Source organism: Rhea pennata, chromosome 1, assembly GCF_028389875.1.
Source record: "Rhea pennata isolate bPtePen1 chromosome 1, bPtePen1.pri, whole genome shotgun sequence".
Lineage (NCBI taxonomy): Eukaryota > Metazoa > Chordata > Aves > Rheiformes > Rheidae > Rhea > Rhea pennata.
The window spans coordinates 94506172-94527174 of record NC_084663.1 but is presented as its reverse complement, the minus strand read 5'-3'; the positions used below and the strand labels follow the sequence as shown (position 1 = coordinate 94527174).

General features: G+C 39.3%; 1 long non-coding RNA gene across 1 annotated transcript in view; it reads right to left on the bottom strand.

Moving 5' to 3' along the window:
* Nucleotides 1-21003, bottom strand: part of LOC134151342 (uncharacterized) — a 194102-nt gene that overhangs the window by 15345 nt on the left and 157754 nt on the right. Inside the window, exon 3 of the long non-coding RNA XR_009960824.1 lies at nucleotides 5653-5707. This is a non-coding gene — a long non-coding RNA (uncharacterized LOC134151342). The remainder of the gene's footprint in view (nucleotides 1-5652; nucleotides 5708-21003) is intronic.

Genomic DNA, 21003 nt, shown 5'->3' with positions numbered 1-21003 from the left:
GATGTGGCAGACATGCAGTGTTGCAGGCTAAACTGCATAAATGAAGTGGCTGCAGGGCAATACTTGGGAGGAAAAAAATATATATTGAACACTTACAACTGTTCAGTTTAGAATACCAGGGCAGAAGTCCCGAACTGAAAAGGACTGGCATTAATAACTTTGGAAATGGAAGTGGATGCCTAACTTTAGCTCATTTCATTTGTCAGCATTTCTGATTCTCTGGCTGCAACCTCTACAATCTGCAGCTCTGGCTTTGGCAGCTCTACTATTAAAATGCAGCTGAATGGCAGCATGTTTGCTGAGGTGCATGTTTCTGTAAAGAAGCGGAAGAAGAAGAAGCATCTGCCATGCAATTTATTAGCTGCTATCACTTTTACAAAGCTACCGAATTCTCTTTCCACCTACAATTTTCTTTTCACCACCCCGGCATTCGAAATATGAAGAGAGTGCAATGGTCCTTTTTCTCTTGCTTAGTTCTGTTAAGTTCTGTCCTTATTACCTTCGTGTGTCTATCAACACCGTCTTCCCTGCGCAGCTCTCTCAGTTGCTGAAAGCAGAGCTCTAACTTCTGCTTCTTTCCTAAAGAAATTGTCATGGATAAACTGAATTCCAGGTTAAAAAGATACTGTACCTCAAGAGTTTTGTATCTCTACGATCTTAGGAAGTATTTCATGAAGAGTCGAAAATACATAACAGAGTAAAGATACTATATTCTCGAATTTGCACAGTTCTGACTAATCCTCTTTAGCACTCTAACTCAACTGAGAAACATTTGTAATGGCTGCATTTATCACAAACTTGGGGCTGCTTGCATTTGAACACCATTCCTGTCAGAGGGTTTAAAGCTTTAGATTTACCTTCAGTCAAGCAAAGCATTAACTCTTCTCACGTCAGAAGCAGCAGTGTAAAAGTTAGTTCTTAGATATAATTTACATTTTACAAATGAGGAAAGGGAGATGAAGAAGTTTGCTTACGGTTCCCAGCCAGTCCATAGCAGTGGGGATTAGGACTTATGGACATTCTCGCCCCTCTGCTCACACACTTCCACTGCACTGGCATGACTGCAGATATTTTCTTGTTCTCATTCATTTAGAACAAACAAAGATGAGGATCAGGATGGAATGAAAAGAATAATTATGGGGAAAAAAGAGCTTGCAGGAAGTTACACATTTTAATTTGCAGCTCCGATATTTTACAAGCACAATTTTTATTTTCATAGTTTATGTAATTACATTTTCAAGTGTAAATAAAATACACCAACAGTGCTCAGAACAAGTAGAGATAAATGCAACTCTCCATTTATTTTCCTTAAGTAAACAAAACCGATTTGTTCTGATTTTCTTCTTTATTTTTGTATATGGTCCTATAACAGTAAAAAATTAAACAATGAATGGAAACCCCTCCAGGGTATTCAGCTGCAATGAATATAGCTTCTGCCACTAGGTAATGAAAGAAGAGAAAATTTTTCACTTCTTTGCAAGCCGGATGTTTCAAGCCACAAAACTGATACTGAGACCTCAAAGAGAGCAGAGGCAAATGGTAGATTTTCAGAGGAAATATTTCTCCCCTTTGATGCAGGATAAATTTTTATTTAATATCAAAATTTAAACTGTACATATAAATCTGCCACTAGTACAGAGGCTGTCATTAATTGTGTCTCCTTAGGGTTGAAGAGAGTTTCCATACAATGCGAGTACTTGAAATAACATCTTGCCTACCTCTTCTATTTGAAGCACAGACTTGTTTACATAAGTGGGTTGACCAGCGACAGTTTCTGGCCAAACAAATGTTCAAGAAGATTAATGATGAACACATGTTGTATTTTGTTATCTGAAGCAAATTCTCAACTGAAATCTAGGCTATGTGATGGCACAGAGTGCTAGCTAGGGGTATTTCCTGTTTTTGGAGTGTTAATCTACTGTGTCCACTTCTGCTCTTTGGAGAACGCAGCTTTTTTTTGTAGGAAGTTTTTGTAGAAAGATTTCACTCCATTGCTAGGGAAAGGGTAAATTTTCCCTTCTGTTGTAGGGCTGAGGAGTGGAAGTAGAGGTGGCCCAAATGTGTGTGCAGAGAGTACTTCACTGTTTGGCCTACAAGATAGAAGTACAACAAGCAGATCACTGGGAAGCGCAGTTCCTCCTTAATCAAGCTATTCTGCAGCTGTTAGGATAACATTAAAGCTTAGCGCATAGCAAAATGTTTGGTATTATTATCTGGGTTCGCTGGCTACTATGGGGAAAACACAGTAACTTGTGGCTGCTTCTGTTTGCTCATCATAGTTACATACGCATCCAGACTGTGACACTGGTCAACAGCCTGGTAGCCTTTTCAGACCTCTCAGTGCTACTAGATAATTAAATAGCCCTAACACAAAATCCCTCAGGCCTTGCAATTCAACAGATCTGGGCATGTCCATCCATGTATTTACAGAGATAAATTCAAGCCATTATACCTACAAAGCTGAAGAAACCTGTAGATGGAACTAGACATCAATACGAAACTAGATATCAGACATCAGACCTGGTGGTCCTGGTGGAGAAAACAAGTTGAACATAAGGTAGCAATGCACCTTTGCAGCAAAGGCCAACAGCATTTGCTGAAAGAAAGACAGGGACATACTGTAGTGAGTCTAGCAAAGGGCTGCAAAGGTGACTAAGGGATTGGAGCATCCGACCTGAGGAGAAGCTGAGAGAGCTGGGATTGTTTAACCTCAAGAAGAGAAGGCTTTGGGGGATCTTATCAATGCATATAAATACCTGCTGAGAGGATGGAGAGAAGATTAAGCCATACTCTTCTCAGTCATGTTCAGTGAAATGAAAAGAGGCAATGGGCACAAAATGAAATACAAGAAATTCCATTTAAGCATCAGAAAAAAATATTTACTCTAAGGATGACTGAACACTGGCACAGGTTGCCAAGAGAGGCTGTGGAGTGTCAGTGTTTGGAGATATTCAAAACACAGATGGACATGGTCCTGAGCAATCTGCTCTAGCTGACTCTGCATGAAGCAGAGGGACTGGTCTAGACAATCTCCAGAGGTCCCTTCCAACCTCAACTATTATGTGGTTGTCTGATTACAGGTCTAGCCATGTGAGTGAGTTTGTCACCTTGGGGGTTTACTCTCCTTACCACTCTGCACTGAAAACAGAATGTAGCTTAAGAGCGTGTCCTAGCTGAGTATTTGAAGTCCTGTGGGAGGTGGATTCTTATCACCTAGATTCTCACTCATCAATACCGTCTTTGACAGCTACGTTGTTCCTCACAACTCTTGTTATGTCCTTTCAGTAGGGGAAACATGAAAACACATGAGAAAGAAATATCAGAACTCCCAGAGTACCTGTGTACCACACAGATTGTGGTAGATTCTCTTGCCAGACAAAAGAAATGATCAAATACCTTATTACTGCTGGACCTACAACCCACAGTCACTTCTCCCATTTGGCATTCCATTAATGACTACTCCTCACAGGCTAGCACAGCCACGCAAAGCAGTATGCAACTTCCCTCCTTATGAAGCTATCAAGCTATTTCTCCTAGGAAAAGACTAGAAGAACAAAGATTTATTTTTGGTTTTGACTGTTTTGGGGCTGCTTAGAATCTGTAGTAACAATAGAAAACATTAAATGGAACAAGCAGCCCCCAAGGATTAGCAGGACCTAACTTTCTGCTCTGCTTGATGTTGCACTTGTTCCATCCAGGATTGCTTTACACATTTCAGGTTACGGAGCTGGGAGCCTCAGAGGGTTGAGGTCACTGTTCTTCCATTTGCTGCTGTTTCTCTTCAGCAGCAGCAGTGACCAGCGAAGACTGAAATAACGTCAACACCTGGACTGCACCAAGGACCTCAGAAAAGCCTATCATGCATCAGTTAGTGATGTCCTCCATTTTAAAGAGGGAAAAAAAGACAAAGCATTAAACTAGCACACCTATGGGCTCCAACTCATGACCGCAAGTGTTTCTAGCAGTGACAATGGAACAGGGCACTTAACCTCTGCCACACACCTTGCAGTCCAATGTAAAAATTAAACTATGCAGTTAGGGATAATGGGGAGCAGTAGCTATCTAAGCCACTGCAGTTAGGCTTCCCTATGTCAGAGCTATAGGGCAGCATGGCAAATGTGTGGTACAGCTAAAAGAGAACCTAGGACTCCCAGTCACTGGATCTGATCTCTGCTTGATGTTTGCTCCAGCAATATGTCCAGTCCTTGCCAACTAGTTCTAAATGATTCATTTTGTTACCGGATAGTCATATTTTGTGGGTAGCCACTAGTCAGTTTGAGTTATTCACTTTTACAAAATACTTCCTCTAGAAGGTACTGTAAACAAAAATAATTTTTAAATAGTTTGAGTTGTTTGAAAGCCATGAGCAATGGTTATTAATATTGGCACAAAATAGGTCACATGCTGGTGAGCCAAGGCATGGAAACTGGAGCACTTTGGGCAGAACTAATGTTTTTACATTCACTTGCACTGTATCTAGACACTGGTGGTAGAAGTGTTAATTATACCCAAGACAGTAAAATGGGGAAGTTGCAGGTACTAATACATGTGGACATGTGTTAAAATAAATCTTCAGATGAAAACTATCATGTATATTCAAGTAATTCAGTTTCCACTTTTTTTTTTTGTTACAATATATAGCTTTGTCATGGATCTATCCTGAAAGAGGAGGGGGTAGGAGTTTCTCTCACTAAAGGCAATGGAAACTATGCTTGATAGAGCATGTACAAATATGGACATGAAACTGGGAAGCTGCATTGCTACAACTCTTACAGATGCGAAGAAGCATGCACCCGGATTCCCAAGCAACATACAGTGATGTTTTGACTTGAAATCTCTTGCACTGAAACTCATGTTTGTGATAAAAAATGGCTATGCCCAACCAGCTAGCTCAACATGCCAAGAAAGGTTTCCACTTGGTGCCTGCAGCTTACTCACCATTAGCACAACTCAACTGTTCTGCTTCCCTTAAAAAAAATAATAAAAAAATAAAATAACTCTAAAGCTTGCCACTCTTTGGAAAGACCCTATAACTTCTTTGCACATGTCTAGACTGGTTTACTGCTTTTCAGTGTGACTTCTTGTCACAGTATCAGAGCCAGTACAAGCTTTTTGCCTGCTGCTGACCAAGGCAGACTCTGAATAGTCTTCAAAGGCAAGAGGATTTGCCAGCAACTGAGTCAGTTTAAAGTGCCTGCCAGGAATCTGCTGCATGCCATACAATGCAGTTTTGAGTCACCTTCTAAAAACAGTCTTGATGAATAAGTACTTAACAAGAAAAAAAAGTCTGACATTCCCTCTTGATCCTACCTCAGGACTTTGCCATCCTCCCTTTCTCTCTGAATTCAAAGCACTTAACCTGATTTCAGTATAAATGGCTATTGAAGATGTCACTTTCAATAAGAAGCATAATCAGGGGCTGCACGCTGGGTCTTAATGAATGTCGCCTTCATTGGAGAGGCACAGTAGTCTGATGCAACAAGACATATGCATTGCACAGTACTGTAAAAGAAATGAGAAACTGCCTGGATTTGTACAGTCATGAGGATAATGCCCACACCTCTCACATTACCAATCTGACTGAGAACAACATGTCTGTGGAAAACAACTGCAAATTCTTTAAGAAATAAAAGTCAGTTTTGTTTTACTCACCACTAGGTGTCACGACATCTTCATTTTTAAGCAGGCTTCTGAGTTTTTTCTATGTCTAGAAAAAAAAAAAGCTCAAGGTGAAGGCAGGAAGCCAATGTATTAGTTGAATACCTAGATGGGCTCCAATCTAAATTCTTTTCAGTAAAGTCAGATTGTTAGATAACACACTCAAAGAAAAATGAGAAATCATTTCCAGCCCTTTCGCAGATTTACTGCCATCGCAGACCATATTGAAACACTAAAAATGTCATGAGTGCAGGTAGCTGTAAAGTTCAGCATGCTTAGCACACCATGGAGTCCTCCTCCTGTTTGTTTGTATTACTCTGTCAGAAATCAGCCCAACACTCAGCAGAGCTACAGCTATATTAAGGAAAAAAGAGGTTTCCCTACATCGATAAAATGCCTATTCATCTTCAATACCTTTCAAAACAGCTGATTTTGTTAAAAGTCCATATTATTACTGACAAATTCTGTACTTCTTGGTAGCTATGGAGGCTGATAAATACACAAACACACACAAATATATGCATATATTTTAATGAATATTTTCAGGAAAAGAAACAGGTCAGGAAATGTCACTGCAACTTTCTACCACTCTTGTCCTTATAGACAAGTCATGGACTCACTTTTCCTATGCTGCCACGCTCTCTGATGAGATTTCACCACCTCCTGCTTCACTGGCTCTTCCACTGCGACTGAATGTAGTGGAGGCATGCTGGTTTTATGTTCGCCACTAAACTGGGCCTCCTAGCTGGTTTCTTGCAAGTAGACAAACTATCATTAGGATACATACTTGTTCATGAATCTCACAGGCTGGACACAAGCCAGCAAAGGAGTGAAGAGCGTTCTCTCTCCCTCTCTCAACATTTCTACAATCTCTGTTAAGTTATTATTAAAAATATTACATAAAAGATGTAGCCTTGTCAAGAAAAAGACAAGTAAATTATGCATGAGAGTGTTCTTCCCCTCTTGCCTTCATCTTCCATGTCATGTTTAATGCACAAAGTGTTAGGGCAGGCATGAGCCCACCAGCACAGACCTTGTACATCGGAGCAGACACTTCTGGGCTCTTTTGAGGAACTTGACAACGACAGGGGACTGGACTGGCTGCCCAGTATGGGCAAAGTTTTTCCTTTGACCCCCTTGTATACATCTGCTGGAGGATTTACAGCTTGGTCTTTGAGCCAGAGGAAAAACCCAAACACTGCTGGCTACAGTCAGATTTTTTTTGGACTTCTTTAGTAGTACTACATGGTACCAACCTTCTTTCCTATTTTAGATCTTTCTCTCCCAGAGGAGCAGAATGGATTCAGCAATGCAACTTCCGTATCACCTCCATAATGCCTGAGGCTGGAAGCAGTGGATTTGAATTCCCCGAAAGACAGAAGCTTTTTTGTTCCCTGTGGGGGTCATCCCATATATGCACTGTGAAGCCCTAGAAAGAAGCTCACAAGTCCGTTTTTCTTTTCTAGGTGAAAAGAGTTGCTCTACTGTAGTGTGTTCTGAGTTTCCATCTTCCTATTCTACACATTAGGAATTTGAGAATCAAGGTTAGCACAAGAATTTAAGCCTAAACAGTTTCTTCCATCCCACAAAGTAAAGCCATGTCACTGGGTGGTCTTGGCACTGAGCTCTCACATGGGGCCAATAAAGGTGATTTTTTGTAAGTGCAGAACCTGAGAGATTTGATTCACATTACAAATGTGCGATTAATCTATTACGTAAATTAAGATTGACTCATATCCCATATTCTCTATTGAAGCAACTCAGAAAGATTCTACTCATTAGGATTCAGGCTGGGACATTTGTTATAAAGGGACACCATTCAACCCTTTGTTGTTGGGTTTTTTTTTTGTTTTTTTTTTTCCAAAACTCTTTTTTAATATAACATTGTTCACTCAATATTCCCTTAACTGTTACAGAACACATACATTTTTCTTAGTATTCTTCCAGTTCATTTACCTTGGGCATTTGGCAACATCTCATGTCTAGTCTGCTTTACTTCATTTAAAATGGGGAAATGTGATGGTAAAACCACAAAAAAGCAGGGGAATTCAGCAGCAGGTGCTGGACCTAAAAATATTTTCCACTCATTCTTTAGACAATGGAGTGAATTTCAAACTGACTGTAATTTATACCTATAGTTTAGTTCATTGATTACCATACTTAACAAATATAGGGCAACTTGAATACAAATTGAACCTTATTTATTGCCTACTTTAGGGAACTGGAATATAATAGTCCATTATTTTTAAGATCTCTCATTTCTGTCCCCTGAAGCAGGGACAGTAGGTCCCATGCCTACTAAATCTCAAACACCAGCATTTCGCCAACCGCATGCTCATTCTTTTCTAAACACATTCTGTCCACCTCTTCTCTTGTGTGGACAGTATGGTTTCTTGCTCCCAGTAAATTCTTGTTGCCTTGCAAAAGGACAAATTAATCAGTAGTATCTTCACCCTATGGAAACAGTATCTACTTAGTGAGAAGAAACTGGAAACATCTTCAGGAGATCCACATGTTTTGCTCTAGCCAAAAAGATATCTGGACATCAAGAGTAGAAGAGATAAATATCTTCTCAAGTATTCCAGTTAAACTAGACCAGCTGCTCAGGAGATAATCCTGGAAAGCTACTAACACTCCTGTAGTAGTGTTATTAACATTGGAAATTGGCTTGACCTGCAATATCAGTCCTACCAAAAGCAGCTTACAAATGGTACCTGAATTAGAGAAGAGCAGGCGGTTGGGCTAAGAACTACGGGAGAAATTAAACTCTTGAACTGCAGATCAAGGGATGGATGAGTTGAACAGGGTGTGAATTAAAACTGACTATGTCGGGAAAGTAATGAAGTATCCTGATCTTACAACTAAAAGGTGAAGAGGCTGTATGGTAGAGGGGCTAGGATGCAGGTTTTATACTTTAGAGATGTACATTCAAGTCTCTGCTCTGACACGTGTTTCCTGTGTTCTTGGTCTAGCTGCCACAGAAGTATCTGCTTACATTCTGGAGAAGGCACCTAAGCTTAAGGACATGTTTTAAAAAAGCAACACTAATGCAAGGGATAGCAGTAGAGCTTTTATAAAAAGTTCTAAGTCAATGGCTAGAGTGCTTGTCTTAAATGTGAGGATTTGGCTTCACTGCTGTCCTCACGTTGAAGGGGGATAAACTTACACTTTCATGAATGGTTGTGGAGCATAGTGCTGAGGAGAAAGAAGAGCAGGACAGCTCTCAGGTTCTCAGGCTGAAGCTGCTCCCTAATCATGCAGAAAAGGAGAATCACACTCGCTGGGAGAAGGAGCAAAGAAGTGTGTGACTACATAGCTCAGTAATTAGGGCACTTACTCAGGGAAGGGAAGACGTGCTTCCTAATGATGTATTTGCATTTTATATTGAACGATCATCAAATAAAATGCAAGCATGGTTTTCAGACCAGGAAGTGGAACTTAGTTTTCTTCTGCTTTAATCATCCTTGTTTTGGGGAAAAGGTGCTTAGAGTCATTTTGAGCACCTCCGTAGTTTGTATTAGGTCTGTACTGAATAGGCTTTACAACCTGTGCTTGTCAGGAAGGCAGGCAGGCAGAACCATGCTTAGCCTGAAGATCCAAATGCAGCTTACCTATCAAAAACCGCATGCTGGCTCAGCTCTGCCAGAATGGAAGCTGTCCTTAACATATGCAGAAACACAATTAGCATTTGGGAGATCCTTTCTAAGCAAAGCTAAAGAATGTAAGTGCTTAAAATGTAGGATTTCACACCTGGACTTGGCACCTAAATTCAGTCTAAACCTGACTTAAGAGCTAAAAAATGGTATTACGCATTTGATCAGTGCATAATCAACCCTTTGTTGTTTCTTTTTTTTTCCCAAATCCTTTTTTAATATAACATTGTTCACTCAATATTCCCTTAACTGTTACAGAACACATACATTTTTCTTAATATTCTTCCAGTTCATTTACCTTGGGCATTTGGCAACATCTCATGTCTCTTTTCTTCATTTCTTCTCAAAAACAGGGAAGCTGATAACTATTTCTTTCTTAGTGCTCCCCTAAAGCTACTGTTGAAAAGCACTTAAGAAGAAGAAAGCAATACCAGTATCCCTGTAAAAGGGGCACTAGCTCTTACCTATTTCATAGCGGTGATGTAAGGATAGCTATCCTAAGGATGGTGAAGTACTTGTACACTGTGACAAAGGGGACAATCACAGGGATCTCAGACTTGCATGGACCTACTCTTACCTTTTTCTCATGCAATATAACCTGTAAAGTGAACTTAAAGGGCAACAGACAAATACCTGGATGGCAAATAGGGAGGTTTCCTTGAGGAGAGACAATTGCTGATTCTAAACACTGGGGAGCAAGCTTGCTTAAAAGTGTGAGATAAATACGCAGTTTCTAGACAGGAGTAAAATCGAGGACTGCGAAATGGAACTTGGTACCACATTAATAGAGAGCTTCCCAATCCATGAAAGGAGCCACTTTGCAACAATAAACTGTAAGGAGAGAGAGAATATGTTATTCTCATTATAAGACCTGTATAATCATCTCATTATACAGACAGATCTGAAGCTCTGAAAGTTCAAATGACAAGGCAAGAAATGTAAGAGTATGGCCTTGACAGACTATGAATTGAACATCAGTTCCTGACTTCAAGCAGGGAGCTGGGCTACTCTTCTCTTACAAGCTTTCTAGGGTGTTGAATAGAGAAGTAGGCATCTCTTGATGAGAGATGGCTGCAAATTAGATTTCTCCAGCTTATAAAAACTTGGCTGACAATATTCACTTGCTACTGTGCACTGTTTTTTGGCAGGCAGTCCACTATGTGACCCATGTATATGATTAATTACTATGCTGCTGAAATAAAGAAAAGTAGTTAGGAGAACATTATTAGGATGCTGTCCTCTACCTGCATGATAAAATTAGGATCATTCTCTTCTGAAGTGAAAGAATGTGGTTGAAGACTAAATCCATCAGAAGAGTGATCATTCAGGGAGATGAAGTAAAACCTTTACAGTAGTTTAGCAACTCTAACAGCAGGCAGTCAGAATTACGTCTTGGAGGGACCCCTTAACCCTGGAAACAGTCACTCCATCATCACTAGCATCTATTTTAAAAATGCATGCCATCAAAGAGGCCACTAAGATGCAATTGCAACTAATAGCCAAACACATGCTTCATAAAAGATGCACTCAAGAACAGAACCCAAACTTAAAAAATTTATGTTTTCCCATAACGTTCCTTAAATAGCAAATGGAACAAAAAAATAGTTGCATGCAATTCTTAATGAATGAAATCCAAACAGCTATCTCCAAACTTTCTAATGAGTGCCACAGGCGGCTCAGTCACAAATATTGCTGTTCAATTTATTGGCCTTTTTTTTTCCCCAGACTTGTGTGCCTAAAGCACTCACTTATGACAATGGTCTTTTTGTCATGGCAACTGTTCCCATCTGCTCCTGCTGGAATTGTAGTTTCAGCATCACTAAAACAAATCCTCTCTTTTGAGTGGTTAAAGATGGCTTTTAGTTGTGTAACTTTTAGGCATCCCATGTCAGAGAGTTTAGGTCAAGTGGAGAAAGTTACAGCAGATCTCAGGCATTCAATATACCCTGCCAAACCCCAGGGGACACTTTATTCATAAGATTTTATAAACTGAAATTTGTGTCTTTTGCTATCTGGGAGTTGCCTAGTCAGTCAGAAATCTAGTCCTGACTAGATTTCTGAACACTGCAAGCAGCCCTGGAAATATATATATATGTATTTTTTAATGGCACATCTCCAGCCAGCTGGATAAAACATGCTGGGCAGCCCTAATGTGGCCTGGTTCAGCTTCTCTGATGACCACAGAAGCTGCTGATACCAAAGCAGAGCACAATTTGGGCATCACAAAAAAATGATCTTCCAAATGTTACCCTGCTGACCAACATACGCACTGAGCAACTCAACCTTGACTAACCTTTTGTCAGCCAGGGTTAACCTTGAGCTGTGACTCACACTAGGCATGCTTTTCCCACTTTGATTTGATCTGTTAGCTTTACAGAGTTGTCTTGGAATAGTAATGGGCAATTCAGGTGCTTTTCACATTTTTTTTTTCCCATGGTAAATAGTCATAAGTCCTGACCTGCTTGTCTTGTTCCTTTATCCAGCAACAACATGGGGTCCTGGAATTTTTTCTTTGCCCTTTACTTTTCCTTTTTTTTTTTTTTTTTTTTTGCCAAGGAGAGCAGGAGAGATGTGTTTGTATCTGCCTTTTAAGAATAGCCAACTGTACCTGATTGGCCTAACAAGGATCAATTTGTCCAAGTAATGGACTGCCCAATGGAGATACAGTCATGATCTTCAGGTACTGAAGATGGGGCTGAGTTTGTTTTCAGACTTATGAGAGGATCATGTGATTGCCAATCTGTGGCAGCTTGTGTAAACTGCGTTTATTGTATAAGTAGTAACTTCAATACCCTGTCTGAGGGGAACGACATTTTATTAATACCATGTCTAATTTATTGGGCCATCTAAGGAATACTTTCAGAGATGCCAATTTGATGCAGATTTCAGAGGACTGAAATACAAGCTCCTGTTATTGTCAATTAACCAATAATCAAAAAAAGTTGCTGGCCATTTTTGCTATCATGCTTTCCAGTCACAATTAGTAGCTGTGAGAACCTATTCAAGACTTTTTCTGGGCTTCGTAGTTATAGTCCCAATAGGCTACCAAACATCTTGCACATAGTCTCCCTCCTTTCAGGGAAATGAGGAGTGGAAATTTTGTGGCTAGTTCTACTTCATGTTTTTGTCAGAAACCAATAATACTGTATCACTCAAGAAATGGTTTTTGATTGCTCAGATTCAACTTCAGAGCTGGCTCAAGGTATAGGCCAAGCAGGCAGCTGCCTAGAGCAAAGAGGTGTTGGGAGATGACAAGGCAATCGTGGGCCTATGGCTTGGTGTGCCTGTGCTACTGAGAGAGGTGCCAAGAGGCACAGGGCTGCAGCTTATGCTGTGCTTTGAGCTTCCACAACTCAGGAATGCCAGGTCTATCCATCGCCTTTTTGTGGCAATAGTGGCAGAGCAGGAAACTGAATTTCAGTTCCCCTTTCTCTTGCCCTTCCCCATGACCAGAAGCTCCCAGCCCTGAGCAGACCCTGCTCTCTTGTCCTTCGGTGGCAATAATCAGTGTTGCCTCTGGAATGAAGGGGCACAATTATCAAGCTGTGAAGCAGAGATTACATCAAGTGCGCAGACATCCATTAAAACACGACAGTGGCAATCTGCTACAGCTGCCTGTCACAAGCATGATCAGCCTTGTTTGAACTGATGAACACTGAGCAGACATCTTTCCCTGGACTTTCCCCCTTACACTTAGAGGAATATTGGTACACATATATGCCCTAATTAGGGCAGCAAATTTAACCACTTCCTTGCCTAAGCTTCAGGTAGACAGTAGAAACACCCCTCAGGAGTCTGCAGAATTTAAATCACTTTCAGGATACAGCAAACCAGGCAAAAGGTATATCAATTGGAAGTGGGAAACCCAAAGGGAAAGAAAGTTTAGTCCTTTCATTTAAATACAAGAACTTTACAATTTCTCTCCCTTATTACAATGAAGTCAAAGAAATGCAGTGTCATTGAGCAAGAACAGAAGCTCTCCTGAATCCACTGGGCTATTATCTATTGCCAGTAATGATTCAAATCCCAAATACTTCGATATTTTAAGTAGACTGAGGTTGCTATAATTCCCCGACAGCATTGTTAGGGATAGATGCTCGTTCTGAAATTCAGAGAATAATATGCAAGGAACAGGATGTATGGGAAGTGCCATATGCTTTCCTTCTAATGAACCTGCTTGCTCTCTGAGTGACAGCTAGGTCACACGAGGCCAGTATGTCTACTGAGCAGATTTTTCTCACCAGACATCGGCAGCAAGAATTGAATCTTACATCTCTCACTAATTTCTGGTTCCTTGCCTCTGGCTCACAAATGTGGTGGCCAGGAAACTTTGACATTCTTTTATCAAGAATATTATTCAGAGTTATAATTTATTTGAGCTCCTGGGCTCTTCTTGTCTTAACTGAGGTAAAATAAAATTGAGACAGATTGTATCTCTGCATATGACCAAATACTGACAATGTGAAAAGGTAGAGGGGACAGAACTAGGAGGAGGAAGTGTTAAACAATTAAATGGATGAAAATATGCACAGAGATAGTTTGATAGGCTAAGTTAACACAGGAGTCCTTTCAAAAATGTCAATTTGAAATGAAGTGTTTCACACTTCAGAAATGGCAGGACAAATGTGGTGCTAACAAAGTGACAGATCCACTTAATAATAATGAAACAGTTTTTCTTTAAAATCTATGGTTAAGTTTATTCCATGATTGGTCCATGCCATTAAGAGACTGTGTATACAGATCGAAAGATGTGGGTTTAGTGGAAATGTGTTTCTGTAAAAATTATTTTCCATGCTGATCAGAAAACCTCCCATTGTATTATATTGCAATGCTTTAGTTTTACAGCTGCTCCATAGTTATGTGAAACTGCTATACACTCAGGACACAGTCCTTAACCTGGGCTCTCGGTGGACACAAATTTAAGGTTCTAGAACACGTGTTTTTTCACTTGCCTGGCTGTTAGTCTATGCTATTTCATTTTCCTTCCATTAGTGTTGTTCCAAAAAATCTGATACATTTTAATTACTGGATATCCCACTAGTTGTACAACTACTTTTTATCTCTCGCTCTCTGCTGATCAGATGCATCACTTTAAGGTAGTTCCCATATCAGTTTTGTACATTGTTGTCAATGTTATCCTGATCCATTCATCCTTTAAGAAACCTCTCCTTCTAGTCATACTGGGGTTGGTAACTTCTCCAGATCCTACAGAAGACTGACTAAAAGCATGACATGAATGATTCAAGGAGATCTGCTTAAACTTGTGTCAGATCTTTTTAAGTATCATTAGATACAGTCACCAAAAGGTAGTCCTTTAAATCCATGCTGTCCTGTGTCAGTCAAGAGGTCTCCATCACAATAATTTCTTCACTGCCTATTCACAAATGTTTTGAAGGCACAGTCTTCGAAAAGGGAAGGTTTGTTACTAAGAGGAGGTATATACACCATTCTCAAAAGCATGTCCTGTGACAGACAAAAAGGGTGGATCTAAATAAACACAGAAGATCTTTCAAAGAATCGGAATATTTCAGATTGGAATACATGGCATGGGAGGGCAACAGAGTTTTCATGAAATATTTTTAGCGTCAACTTGGATATGTTTCTATCAGGCATGGCAGATAGATAGGCTAGGCTAAGTAGGCTAGGCTAGGCTAGTTCATCCTGCCCTTGATATAGGATAGACTAAGTGACCTTTTACAGTCCCTCTGTTCTTCTCTGAGTCTAAAATCACAAGGACACAGAATATCTACATACCATAACTCAACCTTTTCATTTTAGTGCCTGGTTTGAACATATTGTCATATAACTCCAGGATGTGGGGAATCACTTTATATGCATTTGTATCTATACTTGATGATTCATGTATGAGGTACTACATGCTCAAAAGATTTCTGTTACCTTGGACAAAATGAGACAGCTAATTACCAAACAAGCTAGAATATTGTTATTATTCCAAGCATGTTAGGCCAGACTACCGATGAGTGTTCAAGAATAGATGTTTTCTACTCAAAATTTTAATTACATGGGAATTTCATATAGTAACAATACGCTCAGGATCCTATTATAGACCAATCTTTGATAAAGTCTAACCATGGAAAATCAGATCAGTGAAGCCAACACAGCAAGATGAGATTTATGTCTGATAACAGACTACACAGTAAGGTCCATAAATCTTCACTCTGACATACCTTTAATTTATGCATATAAGGAAAAATGGAACATACAGCTCTCTACCAATGCTAATGTCAACAAGATTAGGTGGTATTGTGGTTAACGCATGCCCTACTTGTTCTACTGCTTCCATTGTAGAGATGACTAGGGAGTAAGTGTAGTGCTGAATTTTGACTTTATGTCATGCCTCAATAAAAATCTAGAGAAACCCTGCTGGAGTTAATTGTGTGTGACAGGATTAAATTTGGTGCAAAACCAAAGTTTGGCCCAGCATCTGTACTAAAAATATAGCCGTAGAGGGAAAAATAAGAATGTTTTAAACAACTTAACATTTATTGGATAAGGAGAGGTCTGAAGAGTACAGAATGGAAAATGGCAAACATCCTTCACAAAAATAAGAATTGTCCTTCCTTCACAGCCTAGATAGTTTGCATGTGTGGTACAAAAATGTGTAATGGAAACCTGGGAAACAAAGAAGGCTTGTCAGGCTGAGGATTCCAGCTGTTAGCAGACTGTGAAAGACAGAACAGACTTTATTCAATGTCTGCAGATGTTTCCAAATTTTCACAGCTCTAAATTTTAAATTCATTTACCTAATCAATATAAAATATCTAAGGGGAAATGTCTTACCCATTGGATACAGTTTAGGTGATGAAAAAAAATATTTTAACATTCTCAAGCAGAAAAGCTCGTGGCTCACAGGCAGAAACAGATGAAAACAATGACTGGAGACAGTCCTTGCTGGAACGATAATTGAATATTCATTTCTCAGTTACACTCATGTAGCTCCACTAGCTTTACTGGAGTGCAGTGCAACTGAAGCATAATTCACCTATGAGACCTGATCTTGTGTAAATCAGGACAAAATCCTGTTTACATAGTTACACTCTTATAAAATAATGCTATGTTAAAAGAGGATGGCTTTGATAACCTTTGCCTGACAAGTTTAAAGTACACAAAAATTCCTGCAGCAGGAAGTGTAGGAAGATGTACTAGCAGGGGTCACGTGAGGCTGGACTACAGGAGAGGCTGAGTAAGTGGGAGGATTGTGTCTGTTGTGAGGACCATTTTCATGCTACTTCAACAATTCCATACAAGCAGTGAGTCTCCGGTGTTCAGGCTCTGTCTTTAAGTAAATGACCAAAACTCCCCAAACTCCAACTTCAGTGGGGTCAGGATTTAATCCTGCATCTACAGGCTTCACAACTGACAAAATACCATCTAGCAGTGTGTTTTACAAATTTGGCAGTGAATTTTTATGCAACCTGAGACTGAAATATGGATTTTCTGGTGTCCTCTCAAATAGGCAGTAACTTTGAAATCTTCATAGTTTCATAGTTTCATATAGCATTAACAATATCAACTATTCTTTGACTGATAAAGCACACGAGGAAAGAGTGGGGCCTCATTTGGTGTGTCAAGTAGACATAATATATTTTGGCTGGTGTGCACAACATCATCCCTTTGCCATGAATCTGACCCCTGCAAGCAATCTACTGCAAATTTTATGCTAAAAATTGGTATTACTCCTCCCCAAAGGGCATTGATCCTTGAAGCACCCCATGTCAGAGAAACAAATCAAGCAAATTCCTTTACTAAATTATTCCTATGGGCAGATGAAGCTCCAGGGTGAAAAGCGACCTAAATACCTTTCACCTCAACCTTGCCATGCTAAGTTCCATTAAGAGATGGGGAATATCCTGCCTTGTCACATGATGACATCAGCCCAATGATGCTGGAAAAAATATAACAACAGTGGCAGACCCTCTCTGAATTTGGTGAAGACAGAGACACATCAGGAGCCATCGCAATTTGTGAGTTTTTTGGTTGTTATTATTATGGGGAAGAAGCAAGAAACTTCAGATATATATCTTAACTACTTCTGAAAAAGACCAAGTACTACATGTGTTAAAGCTCTGGAGAAGTTCAGTTAAATAACTGTCCTTTAGAAAACCAAATTCATTTTAGAAAGACTCCAGAAGTTTTAGAGTGATCTACAGTCCCAAGTAGTTAGTTCAATTAGTTCAGTAAAATATTATAAGCTTACTTGGTCCACGGTTATACACAGTTCAGCTTAAAGGCTTCTACTTTTCCTTAGATGCATGAAAAACAGTTCAATTCACCCATGTTTGCATTCAAGATTCAAATCAATACTATACTGCTGATGACCAGACTTTGGTAAATATATATTTTAGAAAATAATGGACAGAAAACTGATCACGCTGAAGTGTACTGCCCAGGATTCAGGGGTAATTAGATGCGGAGGGAAATCAGAGCATACTGTTCTGCATACCTGGAAGAGCAGATAGTTTCATGTGCCTACTTTTTTAATGATACATCTTTCTACAACATGGCAGTACAAGGGGAAAGTGAAGCAAGGTAAAACTTAAATTAACATTCTGTCCAAGATCTCTTTACAAAACTCAAGCTGCTCAAAAGCCTATAAGTAGGCTTTAGTTTTTCTGATTTTAAAAGTATTCTAAAGACTTATGTCTGGACAAGAAACAAAGCTTTAAAGCTTTTTGGAAAAGGAACTCTTTTTAATCTATGTTTGTATTGAATCCAGTATACCCATAATTGGTATATACCTATACCGGTAACTGGGACTTCTATTACCATTTCTACTTGTCCTTATAGTGAACATACAAACATTTAACCACCTTTGCCCCCTCAAATCCTGACTTACAACACTACCTCAACCCCAGACCTCTTCACACAAACATACATGTGTGCATGCATGTGCTTTTCTCTAAATAAGTCATGTTCACCCTCATGAAAATTTTAATTTTGGAATTTTTTTAAGGAACAATCACTAAGAAAACAACAATAAAATCACTGTCCTGCTGATATCATAAATGACTTTGTACCTCATGTGAGCAGCAGGTACATATGACTGAATAACCTCTGTCCTGCTGCCAGAAACATCTGATGTGAAAACTTCTTTCATTTTAATGGGATCCTTAATAACAGAAGTAGCCAGAGAGTGAAAATCCTGCTATGGTTAAGACAGCAATATATTTTGCTCACAGTACCATTCAAGATTTTAGAAACATGTTGATTGTTTCTCACCTCAAATGGCCTTTCTTATATCTCATCTTCTCACAGTCTCCAATTTGTATGCATTTTTTGGTCATTGTTTAATACATAGCGTTTTCATAGCGTGACTTTTTCAGAGCCATCCCTTCCTCACAAATCTAAAATTTCTTATTGCTTCATTGTCCAGGGCTGGCACAATTATTTCAAAATGATCTACTTCTCAGATGATTCCTAGATCATTCCCAGACTATGAGACAGCCTGTGTGTGTGATGGAAAGTACCAGAGGTAACTTTACACCAATATGTTAATTGTTTGCATTTTACTGCATTGGTGAAAAATTCGAAGTAATTTGATTTTCATGCTCTGCATCTTTCCATGCTTCTGTGAGATTGTATCACCCTTGGTTTCCCACACTCTCTTCACAGTGCCATCAGTGTCATTCTATTTATCTGAAGTTCACTTTTTATTCCCCTCCACCTCCTCACAGTGGCACATACTCCCTGTACTGGTCACCTTGTTTTCTTGAAGACTTTTCTAGCATTCCAAGCAAGGAGCTAGACATAGATGCCTTACTCACTATCTTGGTATTTCTGTGGTCAAGACAGAACACCTGTAGGGAAAGAGCAGAGTGATGACACTAAATGGAGAGTGAACTGATACAGGCAAAAAAGAGGGATTGAGTCATGGTAGGAAGCTAAAAGATAGGGCATTTATACATTTAGAAGCTAAAAGTCATCATTAACCAGCCAGTCAAACATCTGTCCAATAGACCTTGTATTTGCCTGTGCTGATCCCTCTGTTCTATATTACAACTTGTTCCCTCACCCTTTGCTTTGGGTGAGTCTGTTAAGACTTCTAAGATCTATGAAGAAGGAACACTATCTGTTTTTGGAAAGAATCTTTTCACATTGTCGTGATGTTTTCTCCAGAAAGATGGTGTCTGACACTGTTCCTATTTAAGTGAATGAGGAATCTTCCACTAATTTTGACTTAAGCTTTTGTTGTTGGGTGTCTGGAGAGATAATTTTCCTAGCTTTCCCTTGCAGTCTTGGTAAACACATTTCACTCTTTACTTGGAACTTTTTCTCTCTTATTTGTCTACTTCTATTATTCTCAGAGCTAAATTTAGTTTTCTCTGCTATTTCTTTTCTGAGATGAGGGTGGCTACTAATCTGTCTTCACTTAGTCTGCCACTTTTTGCTTATGTATCTAGGAAGTAAGGTACTTGATAAGAGTATAGCAAAGGGAAGGAAAAGGTAAGCAAGAGGAAAGATACAAAGGGAAACACATCCTTGGCACAAAATGGATGTCAGTCAAAATTCTATATTAAATATAAGTTTCTGGGAATTTTAAAAAGAAAAAAAGCATTGATAGTACCGGAGCTCTTTTTTTAAGATAAATTAGGTCATTCCTAGGACCTTCCCCATGAATGTTGTTGGCATTCATTTAAATATTCTTCCATAGGGACTCAGCCATTGGGAATCTCTCATAGGTTTGGTTTTTAGCTCTTGGTTTTCAGCAGTCAGGTCTTTTTAGCTCACACTTTATAAGCTATATAGTGAAAATGCACAGGAAAAAAGTTGCCTTAAGAAGAGACAAAAAAACATTTCAAATCTGCTCAAAAGTTCTAGTCTAACTGTTTTTAGCCCTGAGGCGCCCTCTGCGTTAAACAGCTCCTCTGTGGTAAGAGGAGGTAGAAAAGAAAAGAACAAATAAAATTCAGACAAATCAGTCATGATAGCTGACTTTGCACTTGGTTCAGTGAAACGTAAAGCACATGATTCTTATCCCTTAACTACTATACTTCTAGACAAACATCATCCTAAACAATGGATTTGTACTCTGTAAAGATTCAAAAGAGCTGAATCCACCCTACATTCATAACCTTTGCAATAACAAAGATGTGAAGAGATACGCTTGTCCAGGATGACTTTATATCTTTCAATTCACCTTGCTATCATTATATACACATATTTTAAAAGGCTAGCCTTCCATTTTTTTCCAGCTCAGAGGCAATTGTTTTAAAAGCTGCTTTCTAAAAGATAATGATAGGTCTTACATGGCTGAGTGCTCTTGCCTACCACTGAATTGTTATGTTTTACTCCAGCCTTGTTGGAAATATTATAAAGAAACAAAAGTATATAAGAAAAGACTGTCTAAGGCTACCTGAGAGAGTAAACCAAACAATAAAATATCTTGCTAAATCAAAATAGACAAATCTATTGGCACATATATTTCTGAACCACCTTCAACTATGCTAGTTTTGGAGAACACACAAATCTTTCTACTGAGGGAGAAGAGGAAATCAAATTTGTTATGCATTAGGCAGTCCTTTGGGCCAAAGTTTGGGCAAGTTATCAGTAAAGGAAATGCTTCACAGCTGATACCTGATGACTGGAACCAGCAGCCAGCGTGATCCAAGGAAACAGCACTGAAACTGAAAAGACCCAGGAGTAGTCCAAGAATTCTTTCTTCAGGTCAATT